At 37.1% G+C, this 19,067-nt stretch overlaps 1 protein-coding gene across 4 annotated transcripts in view; it reads left to right on the top strand.

Annotated features, from left to right (window-relative positions):
* The window catches only part of IGSF11 (immunoglobulin superfamily member 11), a 138,112-nt gene that overhangs the window by 85,066 nt on the left and 33,979 nt on the right, over positions 1-19,067 (top strand). The window contains exon 1 of one of the 4 annotated variants that reach the window (XM_073804213.1): positions 7,441-8,307. The exons of the other annotated variants lie outside the window; for them this stretch is intronic. The gene's annotated coding sequence lies outside the window, so the exon portion shown is untranslated. Of the gene's footprint in view, positions 1-7,440; positions 8,308-19,067 lie in introns of those variants that run through there. 4 annotated transcript variants of the gene reach the window in all.

Genomic DNA, 19,067 nt, shown 5'->3' on the forward strand with positions numbered 1-19,067 from the left:
CTCAGTACATTTTTGTTTTGTGTGGGTGGGCTTTTTTCTTCTATTTTATTTGTGTGTTTAAAATTTTAATTTATCCTTTATTTGCTGGTCTGAGGGAGGACAAGCTTAGAGAAAGGACCTGATGTAGAACAGTTGGGATTTGGTTAATCTGCTTAGAAATAACATTAATCAGTGTTTCAGATACTGTCAACAATACAGGGCCTTCTAGCCCCATTATCTTCCCCCATTCTCTTCCTGCTTATTCTTCCTGTGCCATCTTTGGTTTCATTTAGATTTGTCTTTTTATTTCCTACCGGTTGTCTTCTAATGCTTTTTAAATATTTTTACCTCACATTTAATTTTTGAATTTCACTCCTGCTTTGTCATGGGGAAGTATTCAGTCTTTTAGCTTTTTACTAGGGGCTATGGAGGATATGAATATGCAGTAATACATCTACCAAAAGAAGTGTTCTCTTAACTTAAACATATGCTTAAGCATAACTTTGTATAGCTCTTAGTAATTTAAAATTCACAGTTATAGGTATGTCAAAAATAAGTATATGATCATAATTTTCCTGAGAAGTTTCATGCCCCTGGGACAATTGTGAGTCTGGGTGAATATATACTTGCTTTCTTCTCTTCTTTCTTACTGCTTAATACTACTTTGGGTTATCTTCCTGAGATCAGATTCAATTATTATGCATTAAGGACTTCCTTTAAGCCAGGTACTTAAAGTACACTTCTTCAAAATGATCTTGTGAGGTAGATATTTTTATCCCTTTTCTTAAAAATGCAAGAAAACTAAGGCTCAAAGGTTTAAGTAATGTGTCTAAAGTTATGCAGCTATAAGTAGCCGTGCCTGGATTCTAAGTCCTGTGCCCTTTTCACTGTTACTAGGAGGCTGTATGAAGTACTGGTTAGGAGGCCAGGGAGTCAGAGTGGACGTTGGTTTGAATCCCAGTTCTATCTGGGAATGTGTTTTAGCATCTCTGGACCTCAGTGTCATCATGTATAAAATATGATTAATAATCCTATCACCTACCAGTCTTGTTTGTTACTAAGCTTATATAAAGTGCTTAGAAGAGTATTTGGCATGTAAGTTCTTGATGAATATTATCAAATGCATATTGGACATTTACTGTATTATCGGGCATATTGGACCGGGGCATATAGTTTCTACTTAGAATCTGCCTAGAAGGTTTCTGATAATTTCAGGGAAGTACAGGGTACTGTGGAGGTATGTAAGAGGTCTGGAGGTCAGGGAAATTTTGAAATCTGAAGGATAGGTAGGAGTTAGAAGGATCCTCTGTGTGTGTGGGGGGGGGGGGGGAGTGTATTTCAGGCTATGGAAAGAGACCATACAAATCCAGGAGAGGCCAGTGTATTTCTGGACCTGAGAAAAGTCCACTGTGGGAAAAAGTGCTGTAAGACTGGTTGGAAAAACAGGCAAAGGCCATATTCAGCAGGGTCTGAAGGTCATGGAAAGTACTTAGACACATTGTGTCAGTACTTAATTCTGATGTAATATTACCTCTGTCTGCGCTCTCAGATTTCTAAGAGTTTCTAATAGGATAGGTAACAAAATTTCCTACTTTCGCATTTTTTAGTTGAGGTATATTTGACATAAACATTATATTAGTTTAAGGCGTGCAACATAATGATTTGACACTTGTATACATAATTGCAAAATGATCACCACGGTATGTCCAGTTAACATCTGTTCCCATATATATACAAAATTTTTTTTCTTATAATCAGAACTTTTAAGATTTACTCTCCTAGCTAATTTCAAATATGCCATAAAGTTTATTAACTATAGTCATCAAGCTGTACATTACATCCTCATGACTTTGTAAGTGGAAATTTGTACCTTTAGGCCTGCTATTTGGCCCGCCCTCCTGCCTTAGGCAACTAACAATCTGTTTTCTATATCTTTGAGCTTGGTGTTTTTATTTTCTTTTTTTAGATTCCAAATATAAGTGAGATAATGTGGTATTTATCTTTTTGTGTCTGACTTACTCCACTTAGCATAATGTTTTCATGGTCCATCCATGTTGTTGCAAATGGTAAGATTTCATTCATTTTTATGACTGAATAATATTCCATTGTACATGTATACCACATTTTCATTATCCATTCATCCATCCATGGACCTTTAGATTGTTTCCATGTCTTGGCTATTGTAAGTAATGCTGAAACGGACATTTATGTACAGATGTCTTTTCAAATTAGTGTTTTCATCTTCTTTGGATGAATACTGAGAAGTGGAATTATTGGATCATGTGGTAGTTCTATTTTTAATTTTTGAGGAACCTCCATATTTTTCATAGTGGCTGCACTAATTTATATTCCCACAAACAGTACAGTTTGTGAGAGAGAACAGTGGGTTCTCTTTTCTCCACATCCTTGCTAGCACTTATTTCTAGTCTTTTTCATGATAGTCATTCTGACAGGTATGAAGTCATATCTCATAGTGGTTTTGATTTGCATTTCCCTGATGACTGATGAAAGATGAGGTTGAACATTTTTCATGTACCTGTTGGCCATCTGTATGTCTTCTTTGGAAAGGTCCTCTGCCCATTTTTTAATTGGATTGTTTATTTTTTAGCTGTTGAGTTGTATGAGTTCTTATTTCCTCCACATTTCAGATCTCTTATTTTTTCATATTGTACACATTGAAGAGTGCTTTACACTAGTTAGAAGTTAAACTGGTACTGACACAAACATATCCCCAAAAATCAAGAAAATTAAAAAAAAATAGTGTTTAGTTTGGAAAGCGGCAGTGTTATTGGTGAACAAGAATAAAAATTTCAGTTGAGTCATTTTTAAAAAAGAATTTAATTGGTTTCAGAATATAACATCCTTCCTGATGGTTTCAGATGGCTTTATTTGTTCATAAATAACTCTACTTTTGATTTAGCCTCTTTTATCATATGAATGCTTCATTAAACAAATGGAGCTCGCTCATTATAGCCAAGTGGGGCTATATTCAACCATTTAGTGACGTTGAGCGTACGTGGTTGTATTTAACCGTAAAAGCCATTTATCTGGCCTTTTGCCATCTGGAAACTCTAGTTAGTATTTCCCAATATAAATCTTCAATCTGCTAACCAGATTGATACTGGCATTTAGCTAGTGTGACAATGTCAGAAAGGCCTACCCAAATATAAACTAAAGAACTCTGTAATTTCTTTAGAAAACACAACAAAACTAAGCCAGGAAAGAAAAGTACATTCTTCCACCCTAGTCATTGTCTGGATTAAAAGCCTACATATTTAGAAGTTCTTTAGAAAGCTAAACAGTAAAAGCATTTTAATTTTTTTATCTCTGGAAAAGACCAGTGACTTGCACGTTCAGATTTGCCAAAAGGTTACCCCTGTAATAAAAGGTAGCCATGAAAAAATAGCTCATAAACTGTCAGTTTTCTCTCCCCATGCCCTGCCCTCTTTCTAAACAGTGATTTCTGCAATTTGAAAGCACAGTGATTTTTTTTTTAAAAGTCTTTCATATAATCCTTGGGACATTCAGATTTTTTAGATTATACTTATTCCTAGGACCTGCAAAGGTTTGCAAGAAATGCTCTTCATCTACTTTCTGTAAGGCAAGTTAAATACAAATGTGAGACTCTCTTCTTATCAGCGTGGCAATAAATTTAATATCAATTTTTATTGGGGCTCCCTCCTCCACACCGCAAGGTCTCATGCAGAGCCAAAACACTGGGAGACTCCTCTGGTCCTCTGCAGAGTAACTATTAACATGCCCCACGTTTGAGCCCGCAGGGTCCGTTGAAGTCTTGCTCTGCAGCTCTGTACTGTGTAGAACTCAGGGGATCTTGCAGTGACAGAGCCCCAGTGTCCAGGGGCAGCCATCCTTTTTGAGACACTGCTATTTCCCTGGCCTCTGAGGAAAGTAGAGCTTGGATCCCCTCTTCTCTGGGAAGTTGGCTATAGCATCCATGCCCTTCCTAGTAGTCCGTGTTCTCCTTTCTTCAGCTCAGAGGTAGCCCCTCCTACCTCCTCTTCCCCAGGACAGTTTCCTCAGTGAGCCCAGGCTTTCCCTAGAGATAGCCTGTTTGTCTTTGGTAGTTTCAGCTTTCCACCTTGCAAAAGCCTCTGAGGTGAGGAAATACAGAGTGCTTGACAAAGAAAGGCTTAGAAGAGGTAGGGGAGAGGAAAAAGAAAGAGAAAGAACTTTCAATGTTTTCATTTACTGCTTGTTGTCATCAACATTTGTCCTATTCATGTCTGGCCATCACATGTTGGACAGCATTTCTACATTTGGAGAAATTTCCACATTATGCATCCGTCTCCTTAGGGTCAGAAGTGAGAACTCAAATTTCCAGCGTCTTTTGCTGCTTGGACTTCACTCTCCAGTCAGAGGCACTTAGGTGAGACCACGACTTGGAAGAGAACCGCGTGAGAAACGGGCTCTGTGCTGAGCGTAGGCAGCAGCAGGAGAGCGTGGCTCTGGGGGATGATAGTGTTGTAGGGTTGAGTGCCTGGTAGAGACCTGGCATCAGTACTAGTTGCAGTCAGGTTTTGGCATTTAGGGTTTGGTGACTGGGACAGATGCAGCAGTTTTCTCATCAAGCCAGTTCTACAGCATAGTTTTGGATGTTTTCCTAGAAGTTTAGCCTTGAGCTTGCTTGTTTTTCTAGTCATCTCAGTGATTCTGTGAACTTAAAATCAGATTTATTGAGGTATAATTGACGTACAGTAAAATACTGTTTTGGGTTTATTGTTTGTTGGGTTTTGACAGATGTTTACAGTCTCCTAATAATCACCACAATCATGATACTGAATATTTCTATCACCCCAAAGAGGTTATGCCCCCGTGTAATCTTCTCTGTGCCCCCTTTCCTCTCTGCCCTAACTCCAGCCCATTTTCTGCCCCTGTGGTTTTCCCTTTTCCATAATACCGAATTTTTAAAAACTGTGAATACATATTGTATATAGTTTTTGTTTCTCTGTTCTTTCACTTAGCATAATGCCTTTGATATTTATTCATGTTGCATGTATCAGTAGCTTGTTCCTTTCTGTTAATGAGTAATTTTCCAGTGTATGCCATAATTATTTTTATCCATTCACAAGTTGCTGGACATTTGAGTTTGTTCCAGTTATTTTGGCTATTGTGAATAAAGATGCTATATGAACCTATAAAAAAACCTATGCATATAGGTTTTTTTTGTGTGTGTGTATGTATGTTTTTACATCTCTTGGATAAATACCTAGGATTGGAATTGCTGGATAGTATGATTAAGTGTATATTTAACTTTGTTAGAAACTGTGGAAATATTCCCAAATGACTGTACCACTTTGTAGTCCCTCCAGAAATGTATGAGGTTTCGAGTTGCTCTGCATTTTGGGCAAAACTTGGTATTGTCAATCATTTTAATTTAACTCATTCTAGTTGATGTGTAGTAGTATCTCAATGTATTTTTTTTTTCATTTTTAAAGTGTTTATTGAATTTGCTACAATTTTGCTTCTGTTTTATGTTTTGGTTTTTTGGCTCTGAGGCATGTGGGATCTTAGCTCCCTGACCAGAAATCGAATCCACACCCCCGCATCGGAAGGCAAAGTCTCAACCACTGGACTTCCAGGGAAGTCCCCTCAATGTGATTTTAATTTCCATGTTGACTAATGAAATTGAGTAATAAGAATTTTCATATTCTTATTACTCATTTGTATGTTGTCAATGGTGCGCTTAAAAAATTGGGTTCTTTGTCTTACTGAATTGTAAGGGTTGTTTAAATATCGTAAATACAAGTCCTTGATGTGTTTTGAAAATATTTTCTTCCAAACTGTGGCTGGTTTTTGATTTTCTTAATAGTGTCTTTTGAAGACAAGAAATTGTTAATTTTGAAAGACTACTTTATCAATTTTTTAAATAATTCATGCATTTTGTATCCTAAGAAGTCTTTTCCTAACTCAAAGTCATGGAGACTTTCACCTATGTTTCCTTACAGAAATTTCATAGTTTTCACTCCTACATTTAGGTTTTTGATCCATTTCAGGTTAACTTTTATATAAGGTGTAAGGTAAGGGTAATGTTAATATTTTTGCATATGGAGGTCCAGTTCTTCCAGCACTGTTTTTTGAAGAGTATCCTTTTCCCACTGAACAGCCTTGAAATCTTTGGAAATCAATCGACCATATTTGTGTGGATCTGTTTCCGTACTCTGTATGTCTGTCCTAATGCTGATCCTACACTATCTTGATTACCGTAGCTTACGGTAAGTTTTAAAAATCAGGTATTGCAAGTCCTCAAACTTTTTTTTCTTTTCAAAATTTGGCTATTTTAGTCTTCACTTTTACACATACATTTTAGAAGCAATTTGTTTATTTCTACAAAGAAGTTCACTGGAATTTTGATTAGGATTGTATTAAATCAATAGATGAATTTGGGGAGACTTGACATCTTAAAAGTATTGTCTTTTGATTAATGGCCATGGTTTATCTCTTTATTTATTTAGGTCCTTAAATTTTTCTCAGGAAAGTTTTGTAATTTTCATTGTATAGGTCTTACAGATATTTTGTTAAAGTTATTCCCAAGTGTTTCATCTTTTTGGTGCTATTGTAAAAGTGGTATTATTTTTATTTATTTTTTTATTTTTTTAAGGTACATGGGCCTCTCACTGTTGTGGCCTCTCCTGTTGCGGAGCACAGGCTCCAGACGCGCAGGCCCTGCGGCCATGGCTCATGGGCGCAGCCACTCCGCGGCATGTGAGATCTTCCCAGACTGGGGCATGAACCCGTGTCCCCTGCATCGGCAGGCAGACTCTCAATCACTGCGCCACCAGGGAAGCCCTATTTTTAAATTTTAATTTCCAAATATTCACTACTATTAAATAGAAATATAGTTGATATTCATATATTGACCTTGACTTCTGCAGCCTTGGTAAACTAATTTATTAATTAGAATTTTTTGCTTTTTAGTAGGTTCATTAGGATGTTTAATGTAGACAATTGTGTTATCTGCAAATAATCTGTACAGTTTTACTTTTTCCTTTCCAATCTATATGCCTTTTGCTTCTTATCTTTGACTTATTGCAATGGCTAGGAACTCCATGTTGAATGGATGTGGTGAGAGCAGACATCCTTTCCTTGTTTCTGATCATAGGAGGAAAGCAACTTTAGCCATTAAGTGAAAGTTGTCTTTTATCATTAAATATAATGTTACCTCTCTATTTTTTTGTGGATGCTTGTTATCCATTTGTGGAAGTTTCCTACTCTTCCTTGTTCGAAGAGAGTTTTTATGATAAACAGACACTGATTTTTGCCACTTTTTTGGTACCCATTGAAAAGTGTGTGTGTGTGTATTTTTTTTAGTATATTGGCTTGGTAAATTATATTGATTTCAAATACTGAGTGAACCTTGCATTTAAAAGGGTAAACGTCACTTTTGTCATTATTAATTATTTTTCTATATATTGCTGGATTCAATTTGCTAATATTTTGTTAAGGGCTATTATGCCTATATTTAGAAGGGATGTTAGTCAGTAATTTTCTTTGCTTGTATTGTCTTTGTTGGATTTTGGTATCAGGGTAATGTAAGCCTCATAAAATGAGTTGGGGAGTGTTCCCTTTTTTTTCTGGAAGAATTTATATATGGAATTGGCATTATTTTTTCATTAATTGTTTGGCACAGTTCACAGTTGAAGCCATTTGGACCTGGTGTTATCTCGGTGGGAGAATTCTTAAATGCAAATTAATTCATTTTTTAACAAATGAACATAGGGCTAGTCAGGTTATATCTTTTACAGAGAGCTGTGGTAGTTTGTGTCTTTCAAGGGATTTGTTCATTTCATCTGTTTCCAAGATATTAGCATAAAGTTATTTATAATATCCCTTTATTATTCTTTTAATGTCTCTGGGATCTGTAGTTATGTCCTTTCCTTCATAATGGTAATTTATGTCTTTTATTTTCTTGATAAGTCTGGTTAGAGATTTATCAATTATTGACTTCTCAGAGAACCAGCTTTTGGTTTCAGTGATTTACTCCATTAATAATTTTCCTTTGTTCATTTTCATTGAATTCTACTGTTATTTTTATACTTTTCTCTTTTGACTTACTTTTTTTTTTTTTTTCTTTTGTGGTACGCGGGCCTCTCACTGTTGTGGCTTCTCCCATTGTGGAGCACAGGCTCTGGAGGCGCAGGCTCAGTGACCATGGCTCACAGGCCCAGCCGCTCCGCGGCATGTGGGATCTTCCCGGACTGGGGCACAAACCCGTGTTCCCTGCATCGGCAGGCGGACTGTCAACCACTGCGCCACCAGGGAAGCCCTTGACTTACTTTTGATGTAATTTTCTTTTCCTAGTTTCCTAAGGTGGGTGTTTAAGTTTTTGACTATAAGCCTTCTTCTTTCATACTGTGAGCATTTAGATGCTATTAATTTTCCTCAGAGTAGTGCTTGGTTGCTTGCCTTAAATTTTGATGTGTTGTATTTTCATTTTTATGCAATTCAAAAAATTTTCTGATTTTCCTTGTAATTTGGCCTTTGACCTGTGAATTATTTAGAAGTTAATTTTTATAAATATTTGATGATTTTCTATATTTCTTTCTGTTGAGTTCTAATTTAATTCACATCCCTGTGTGATTTTAATGACTTTAAATTGGTTAAAGTTTATTTTGTAGCTCAGAATATGGTCTATCTTGGTGAATGTTCCATGTGCATTTGAAAATAATGTGTATTCCATGATGTTGGGTAGAGTGTCCTAAAAAATCTCAGTTACGTTAAGTTCATTTGTAGTGTTGTGTAGGTCTTCTGTATTTTCACTGATTTTTTCTTATTTATTGATTTTTATATATTTGTTTTATGTAATTGTCAATGACAGAAAAGTGTTCCACTCTCTGTGATTGCGATTTTTTTCTTTTTATCCTTTCAGTTCTATCAGTTTTTGCTTCATGTACTCTGAAGCTCTGTTGTTAGATGCATACACATGACTATTATGTTCTTGATGAATTGACCCCTTTATCATTATTTAATGTCCCTCTTTATTCCTATTTTGGTGATTTAGTTCTCTCTTCACATGCTACTTCTTTCAGACTCTCCAACAAGAAAGAAAGTCCTGTTGGAGTTACCAGGCACCGTTGTGTTTGGTACATCTTTTGACAAGGATCTTATGACAGCTATTTCATAAACAACTGTCTGGTCTATATGTGACTGATTTGGTCAGATGCTGATTTCTGGTATACAATCACTTGTAGCCAGGATGTGAATGAGATCCTGTGTTAAAACCGTGGTGACCTATGTAAGGAATTGCTTCATTCTGCTTTCCCTGAGGGGAATTTTGGCTGTGGTAGCCATCATATTATCATGTTCATCATAACACTGCAAATCTTGCATCTGCTTTTGTGGCTTGCTTCTTTAGACAGCTAATTATAACCACATTACTTATTTTTACAAAAGGATTTGCAAACACAGATGTTCATAGGAGTTAGGCAGGGATCCTGACTGAGAAAAGTGGTATATTGTAGATAATAGGGAGTGGTGAGGATTGTGGCAATGTGGAGAGCTCAAAATTTGTGTGAAGGGGCGGCACTAATTAACTACCATGAGAAATTCAGGCCCACTATTACTCTTACAGTTTTTTAAGATAAGTTGGTAATCTAGAGTTTTTTATTATTTAATTGTAAGTAATTCGAAGTACTTAAAAACTCTGAGTGGGTCATATAATATAGGCCAAACAAAATACGTATGTAAATCATCTGTAACCTTGCCAGACTGTAGTCAGCCCTGTAAGGGAATTCCTAAATGGAATAGAACAACTATGTCCTAAGTCAGATGTAAAATTAGGGGAGGGTGATAATAATGGGAGACTTGCTGTAGAAGATTCTGATCAAGATCACATGGAGTGTTAGGAATTATTGCTGAGTAGAAGTCTCCCATATAATAGATATGCCATGGCACGAAGGGGCCGAGTAGGCAGATGTATATACTTTTGATCACTTGAAAAGTGACAAAGGGGCGTGCTAATGTAGAGTGTGAGCATTGGTTCAGTACAAGGCCTTGGCCTCCCTCTGGACCTCTGTCTAATCTCTGGGCCTGCTCTTTGGAACTATACCTGAGGAAATCATTCCTATACCTGGGTCCCCTGGCGTGCTGTTTGCCCTTGGCATGCTTCCTGAGGAATGTTTGTGGCTGAAGAGGAGGAGCCAGTGAGAATGCGCTGCAGTGGCATTTAAAGGGGCACCATAATACCATGGAAATACAATACTGTGATACCGTGGCACATGTATGGGGCTACAGTGCTCCAGTCAGAAGATGAGGATGTGTAATTTTATGGTAACCTGCCTTTGTATACCAGCAATAAAGTATGCATATTGTTTACAGAGATTGGCAGTCGTTCTGTAAATTGATTAATGTCGATGACCAGTGCATAATAAAGCCATCTACACTGATCAAATTAACCAGATATTTACTCTTCATTTAGTTTAGTGCTGTGTTGACGGCCAAAGCCTAATTTAATGTCAGTTAACACAAACATTGTTTTTTAGTTAAAATGGCAGTTAAAATTATATAATAATAATTGTAAAGATAATTTCATCTGATTAAAATTTGCTTAAAATATGAAGAGAAAGTGATTTCCTTAAAAATCACTACAGTAAAATAAACAGCTAGTGGGAAGCAGCTGCATGGCACAGGGAGATCAGCTCCGTGTTTTGTAACTACTTAGAGGGGTGGGATAGGGAGGGTAGGAGGGAGACGCAAGAGGGAGGAGATATGGGGATATATGAATATGTATAGCTGATTCACTTTGTTATAAAGCAGAAACTAACACACCATTGTAAAGCAATTATACTCCAATAAAGATGTTAAAATAAATAAATAAAATATTTAAAACTTAAAAAAAATAAAAATCACTGCAATGTTAGAGACTTGTGTTATTCCATAATTTCCTTCAGAAAACGAGTGTAGCATAGAATTTTTGTTTTTTTGAAATTTATTTCAGTCTGATGGATCTACAAAACTTAACTTGAACAGTTTAGATGGATTTTATAATTTTTATATGCACGAAATAGCACTTATGAAATCATATGGGAATCATACAAGCCAATAGGCATTATGTGACTGCTGATATTAACATTTGGGGCAGAAGGACAGCATAGGTCCTCCAAAATGCCATAAGATCCTGTTGATGCTTTGCTGACCACATTCCTGGAGGGAAGTGGTCTGGCAGTTGGGCTGATCCTGAAACATGAACACATGCTCCGTAGATATCAGCAAACACTCTATTTCAACATCTCAGTTAGATTTTTGTGCCAGTTCTGCTTCTGAACTTCAGGTGTTCTGGCTCTGATGGATTTGTAGGGGAGGCCTTGTGTCCTTTGAGTCTAGCCAATCACTGTAAAATGTCCTTTGTCTCTTCTCTTGGCCGTGCAGTGTGGATGATTCCTCTTCAGACTTCCAAGGATTCTTTGCTGCCAGCTTTCTTTCCTCTAATATGTACCTCTTGGTCTGAGAAAATGTGAATTTCTTCTTGCTTTAAATCTTGGGAAATAGAGGTCTAAAGAAAGAGTATACACAACTGTTATTTATGGTTTCAACTCCTGGGAGGAAATAGGGCCATGTGCTTTATGTCTTTCTTGTTTAATTGCTAGGAGTCATTCAGAATTCATGAGTTGACTTAATTTTTCTTGGGTGAATGTACTAAGAAAAGATTCAAGTCTGCAAAATGCTGCCAATTCAACTGTTAAATTATGCATTTTACATGTAAATATTGCAAATTGTAAGATATTTTAAATGAATTTTTAATTTAGTATTTAGCATTAAAGTTTAAATTCCTGCCCAGAATTTCAAACATGGAAATACACTCTAACAGAAAATAGGGTTTTTAGGGTTTTTTAAAAATAAAATAGAAAAGAAAGAAGCATTTAAAATGTGAAACACACCCATTTCCTTCCTTCTTACTCTTTCTAAGAAATTCTCAATTATATTCAGTTGAATCCGTATTTTAAATAGGAATCCTGAGACACAATCACAAAGCAACTTTTTGTCTTCCACATCTTTTAAAATTTATTCAAGACCCAGTTTTTCTTTTTCTAGATGAAAATTAAAGCAGGTTACACAACTTTTCTGATCATTCTTAGGTTAAAAATAAAGCAAAGCAAGAAAATCTCAATTTATACACAGAAATGTATGTGTAGTTCTCAGAATGCCAGTGACCCACGCTCTACTCCAGAGGTCTGCCTCCAGCTTCTTTCTCCTGGAAGGCTCATTAGACAGCCCTCTGGGACAGAATGTAAGGGAACCCACATGTGATCCAGTCAGATGCCCTTTGCCCTGACACATTCAGGGAAAGTAGCCCCTTTTGCTGGGTGGGAATGGAATGGAACTTATAGCACACCACAGCTCTCCACAAGATCTGTTTCCAGACATTCATGCCTGATCCATTTATTCTCTGTGTAGTCCTAAAAGTTATATAGCCAGTTTTCATCTGTCTTTGTACAAATCCTTCAGGGTAGTTGATCTTAAAACTCGCTCTGAATGGGCATCATCAGAAAATCTACAAACAACAAATGCTGGAGAGGGTGTGGAGAAAAGGGAACCCTCTTGCACTGTTGGTGGGAATGTAAATTGATACAGCCACTATGGAGAACAGTATGGACATTCCTTAAAAAACTAAAGATAGAATTACCATATGACCCAGCAATCCCACTACTGGGCATATACCCAGAGAAAACCATAATTCAAAAAGTCACGTGCACCCCAATGTTCATTGCAGCACTGTTTACAATAGCCAGGTCATGGAAGCAACCTAAATGCCCATCGGCAGACGAATTGTTAAAGAAGTTGTGGTACATATATACAATGTAATCTTACTCAGCCATAAAAAGGAACGTAATTGGGTCATTTGTAGAGACATGGATGGACCTAGAGACTGTCATACAGAGTGAAGTAAGTCAGAAATAGAAAAACAAATATTGCATATTAACGCATATATGTGGAATCTAGAAAAATGGTACAGATGAACTGGTTTGCAAGGCAGAAATAGAGACATATATGTAGAGAACAAATGTATGGACACCAAGGGGAGAAAGCTGGAGATGGTGGTGATAGTGGTGGGGTGAATTGGGAGATTGGGATTGACATATATGCACAAATATGTATAAAATAGATAACTAATAAAAATAGCTTTAAAAAACTTGCTTTGATATCTCATATCTTATATCTGACATTTTAAGGTGTTGGTTGACTTTCAAAATTGTCTTTCATAGAGAATTCTGATAGCTAAAGAGCAAAGTAGACTTTTTATATTAAGTTCTGTATACATGAGACAGAGTAGAGCAGATATATTTACAAATAAATTGAGTTTTTATTGCTCAGTGTTGGTTCTGTTGGTAAAGAAGTATCTCTTCGCCTTAATCATACTACAAGTAATCGTATCATTTGTTTTCAGAGTTATGGTCTGTGGAAGAGTTTGGAATAGTAGAAAATATACTCTATCAGAAGTCAGAAGAAATAGGTCCTAATCTTAAGACCTTTGGCAAGGCTATCTCTTTGGACCCTAGTATCTTCGTGTGCAAATTGAATTAGATCAATTAAACAATATATATTTATTGAGTTCTTATTATGTGCTTACAGTAATGGAATTACTCTGGAGTTAATGTACCTCACAGTATTCCAAGGATGTTATCTTAAATAATCACACTGATGAAAGTATGATTACAAGTTTGAATAGTGTTCAGAATAACAGGAACACTGCTTTATGAGACCCTGACCTAGGTTGAGGGGTCAGAAAATGCTTATCTGTGAGAAGGTAGCACTTGAGCTAATATGAAGAATGAGTAGGAGGTAATATATTAAGTAAAAGATTGGGTGTGGAACAGAGAAGATCAGAGGAAAGACAGAGAACAGAGCAAAGGCTGTGATGGAAGTAGTCAAGAGAAATTTTATTGGTAAAATGGATCAGAGTTGATCATGGACTGGGTTTGGGAGATGATGAGAGAGTAGAAGGAATCAAAGATTTCTAAATTTCTGACTTGTCCAACTTGATGGCTAGTTGAGCCATTTGCTAGCACAGGGAACTCTGAAAAGGAGCCAGATATACAGGGGACGCAGGCATGGTGGGGAAGATCAAGAGTCTGATCTTGGACGAGTTGACTCGAGGTATCTTTGAGATTTCTGTGTGGAGATGTCTAGGAGGCAGTTGTATATAAGAGGAGAGGTTTGGGTTGGTTAAATTTGGAAGCCATTGGCTTGTGTATGAGAAATGAACCCATGATAGTGAATGAGAGTCTGCAGGGAGAGAGTTTAGAATAAGAAAAGGCAGCCGGGGGCTTCCCTGGTGGCGCAGTGGTTGAGAGCCTGCCGATGCAGGGGACACGTGTTCGTGCCCCGGTCCGGGAGGATCCCACATACCGCGGAGCGGCTGGGCCCGTGAGCCATGGCCGCTGAGCCTGCGCGTCCGGAGCCTGTGCTCCGCAACGGGAGAGGCCACAACAGTGAGAGGTCTGCGTACCGCAAAAGAAAAATAAAAGAAAGAAAAGGCAGCCGATTGAGGAATGCCAACATTTAATAGCTGGGTAGAGAAGGGAGAAACAGCAGAAGAGATTGAGAAGTATCCAGAGATATGGAAGGAAAACCAGAAGTAAATTACATCACTGAAGCTAAGGGAAAGCTGTGTTTCAAGAAGGAGAGGGGAATGGTCGTCACTGCTAGATGCTACTGAGAGTCCAAGAATGAATTCAAGAGTCATGGAGCCATCAGAAGGTCTCTGGGAAACCTAGGGAGAACTATGTTAAGAAGTAATGGTGGCAGGAGTGGATTGAAGACTAAATGTAGAAGAGTCTGGAGAGAGGGCAGTCCCTGGAGGGAACTGTGGGGTGGAGGGAGGGAGGAATTTTGTTCTAAGTGGAAATACTTGAGTATGTTTAAATGCTGTCAGGAAGTCTCCAGTGCAGAGCAAGAGGCTGAGGCTACAAGAGAGGGGACAGTCTATGATAAGGTTACTGAGGAGGCCAAGAGGATGAAATATAAATTATGCTCACCTGAGAGGCTGGCCTTAGATGAACTTCTCTAATCTAAGGGGAGAGAGGAAGAAGAGGCAGATCAAAGCTGACTTGGAAGCAGGAAGTTGAGGGAGTTTTTATCTGATGGCTTTATGTAAAAGTCCATACTAACTTAAAATTTGGTGATTGTATAATATAGTAGTGATGATAAAAACAAACATTTATGGACTGATTTCTGTGTGTTATGTGTGGTCTTTAAGTATATGTTCTCTGTAGATAAACTGTCTGGATTTGAATCCAGAGCTTACCATTTCCTTGAGCTGTGTGACCTATAGCTGGTTTTTAGTCTCTCTGGGCCTAAATTTCTTATGGATAAGAAATTATATATGAGGTATAAGATACTTTATAGTATTAAATGAGTTTGTGTGTGTATACGTGTATGTACATGTATATGTTTACATATAGTGCTTCATGTGGACTCGCTCTGTGGTCAGTGTGCCCTAAATGTCAGCAAGCAATAGTGGTGTGGTAATGGTCACTGTCAGCCATCAGCATCTGGTATTGCCCTCATCATACCCTTCTAACGATGTGATGATGGTGTTAGCCCTATTTTACAGGTGAGGCAATGGAATCAGAGAATAAGTGAGGCCACACAGTTAAGTAGATGAAAGAGCCAGATTTCAAACTAGACCTATCCAGCTTCAAACCCATACTTTTACAAGTTCTGAAAGCAGCTTATCTAGAGTATTTATTCTGCACCTGTCTCAATGCTTGAGATTTCAGGGTTAACCTTATGTAAAAATGTGAGATAAATAAAGTCAGTCTTTCACAGCTTCTGCCACCCTGGGGGCCCGCCCTCTGCCAGCAGATCTGCTCTGTTTCCCTCAGCTCCCACCCCGATCCTGTGAATCTACTCTTCCTTTACTGGAATCCTATCGTATTTTGGTAGTTTTCCTATCTACATCTTTATCTTTCATTCATAGTCTATATTGCCCTTTTTTTTCTTTTTAAAATTTGTATCAAAGATGGTGTGAGTTCAGCTTAAAATTAGTAAATTGAGGGTGGGGGGTATATGTTATCCTGTATAATTAGTTTAAGGGGTGGCGTATTCCCTACACTTCTTCCTTGGAGTATTATCTGAAGAATGAAGTGATGGAGGTTTCTTGCCAGTTTGGTTTCCACACTTACTTTTAAAAATCTCCATTGCATTTATGATAATGATCATAACATATATCCTCCGTTAACCCACTTCTAACCATGAGGTGACTTGTTCCTGCCATTGCCTGTTCCATGCTCAAGTAACCTCCACTTTCTGCCTCTTAGCACCTGAGGTTCATCCAACTTTCCTTTTTAAAACTTAGAGACTTTCCCTAATGTTATTTAACTTAGAGACTTTTCCTGATGTTATCAAGTGCTTTATATTCTACCACAGATGGCTCATTTTATGAAACATTTTATCCTGTAAAGTTAACTGCTAAGAGCGTCATTGGACTATATGTGAAGAGCACAAAGTTTTATGGAAGGAAGGTGTTATGTATGTTTATTTTTTAAACAAATTGTAATCATAACAGTATGTTATTGTGTTACTTTTTTGGGCGAACTGAGGTCATATCACTTCAAAATAAAACAGTGTGAGTTACTGCCATGGACAGTGTATTTTTCATAGTTAGAATAGCTTCTTTATTGGATCCCTCTGACCTATTTTAATCTCCTGTTATTCCCATATTGTACTATAGTCCCGGGGGCAGGCATTCTTTTCAGAAAAGATTACAGTTGATTTTGACTTGTCAGGAGTTAGCTCTGGTGAGTTACTGTTTTCTTTTTTTTGAATTTTAATAGCAATACTGAGGTATAATTTACATTCCAAAGAACTCATCCATTTAAAGTATAAAATTCAGGCTTCCCTGGTGGCGCAGTGGTTAAGAATCTGCCTGTCAATGCAGGGGACACGGGTTCGAGCCCTGGTCTGGGAAGATCCCACACGCCGTGGAGCAGCTAAGCTCGTGTGCCACAACTACTGAGCCTGTGTTCTAGAGCCTGCGAGCCACAACTACTGAAGCCCACATGCCTAGAGCCCGTGCTCTGCAACATGAGAAGCCACTGCAGTGAGAAGTCTGCACACCGCAACAAAGAGTAGCCCCTGCTCGCCGCAACTAGAGAAAAGCCCGCGTGCAGCAACGGACACCCAACACAGCCAAAAATAAATAAATTTATTTATAAAAAAGTATAAAATTCAATTATTTTTAGTAAATTTATACAACCATCAAAGCAATACAGTTTTAGAAGTTTTCCATTGCCCTAGAAAGTTCCATTGAACCTATTTACATCAATCCCTTTTCCCTTCTCTGTTACCTCATGCAGCCACTGATTTGCTTCCTGTCTCTGTAGATTTGCCTTTTCTGGACGTTTCACATAAATGGAATAATACAGTATGTAGACTTTTGAATCTGCCTTCTTTCACTTTGCAAAATGTTTTTGAGAGGCTCATCTATGTTGTAATATGTATCAGTAGCTTGTTGCTTTTTATTTCTGAATAGTATTTCATTGCATGGATATACCACATTTTGTTTATCCATTCATCAGCTGATGGATATTTGTATTATTTCCATTTGGAGGTATGATATCAATAATGCTGTTATAAGCGTTCATGGTCTTTGTGTGGACATATATTTTCATTTTACTTGGGTAGATTCCTAGGAATGGCATTTCTGGGTTGTATGGTAAGTTTGTTCCACGTCTGTGTTAAACTTTTTAAGAAACTGAAGCTGTTTTCCGAAGTGACTGTACAGTTTTACATTTCCACCAGCAGTGAATGAGGAGGATTCCAGTTTCTCTACATCTTTGTTCAGCACGTGGTTTTGTCTTGATTATAACCGTTCCACTGGATGTGTGATGATACCTTATTGTGGTTTTAATATGCAGTTTCATAGTGAATAATAATGTTGAGCAGCTTTCCATGTGCTTGTTATTAACCTTTGTTGAAATACATACTCAGATGTTTTGCCCACTTAATATTAGGTTGTTTGTCTTTTTATTATTGATCTGTAATCGTTCTTTATATATTCTGTATACAAGTCCTTTATCAGATATGTAAATTAAAAATATTTTTTCCCAGTCTATACCTTGGCTTTTTATTTTTTTAATTAAGTCTTTTGAATCACAGAAGTTTTTAAAAATTTTAATCAAGTCCAGTTTCTTAATTGTTTTTTTTTATGGTTTATGGTCCTGGTGACATAACTAAGACCACTTTGAGTAATCCAAGGCCGCAAAGGTTTTCTTCTATGTTTATTTCTAGAAGTTTAATAGTTTTAGCTCTTAAATTTAGGTCTATGATACATTTTGAGTCGATTTTTGTATATGCTGTGAGGTAAGGGTCTGAGTTAAATTTTTTGCATATTAATATTGAATTGTTCCAGAATCATTTTTTGAAAAAACTATTTTTTCCCTCATTTCATTGTCTTGTACCTTTGTTGAAAAGCATTTGATCATAAATAAATAAGGTTTATTTCAGAACGATCAATCCTGTGCCATTTGTCTGATGCTCTGTCCTTATGCTAGTATTACACTGTCTTGATTGCTGTAGCTAATTTATAGCAGATTTTGGAATCAGATAGTGTAACGTCTCCAAATTTGTTCTTGTTTTTCAATATTCTTTTGGCTATTCTAGTTCTTTGCCTTGTCATGTGTTTTAGAATTAGCTTGTCAATATCTGCAAAAAGCACGCTACGATTTTGATTGGCATTGCTCTCCATCGTAGATCTATTTGGAGAGGATTGGCATCTTAACAGTGTTGATTCTTCCAACCCATGAACATTGCATATCCATTTATTTAGTCTTATTTGATTTCTTTCATCAGCATTTTATAGTTTTCAGGATATACATCCTGAGCATATTTTGTTGGATTTATATATAAGCATTTAATTTTACAGTGTGCTATTGTGTAATGATTCTTTAAAATACTTTCAGTTTATTTCTTATCCCTCATCACCGTTGAAGCTTTGCTTAGACCCTGTCAGTTGAATTCTCCCAATCTGTATTTGAATCTGGCAAATATCAGATACCGTCTTACAAAATAGAATGTGTCTTCTAATATTTTTCCTTTATAGTTTCTAAGAGGTAAAAGGTTGAAAAATT

Source organism: Tursiops truncatus, chromosome 4, assembly GCF_011762595.2.
Source record: "Tursiops truncatus isolate mTurTru1 chromosome 4, mTurTru1.mat.Y, whole genome shotgun sequence".
NCBI classification, from domain to species: Eukaryota; Metazoa; Chordata; class Mammalia; order Artiodactyla; family Delphinidae; genus Tursiops; species Tursiops truncatus.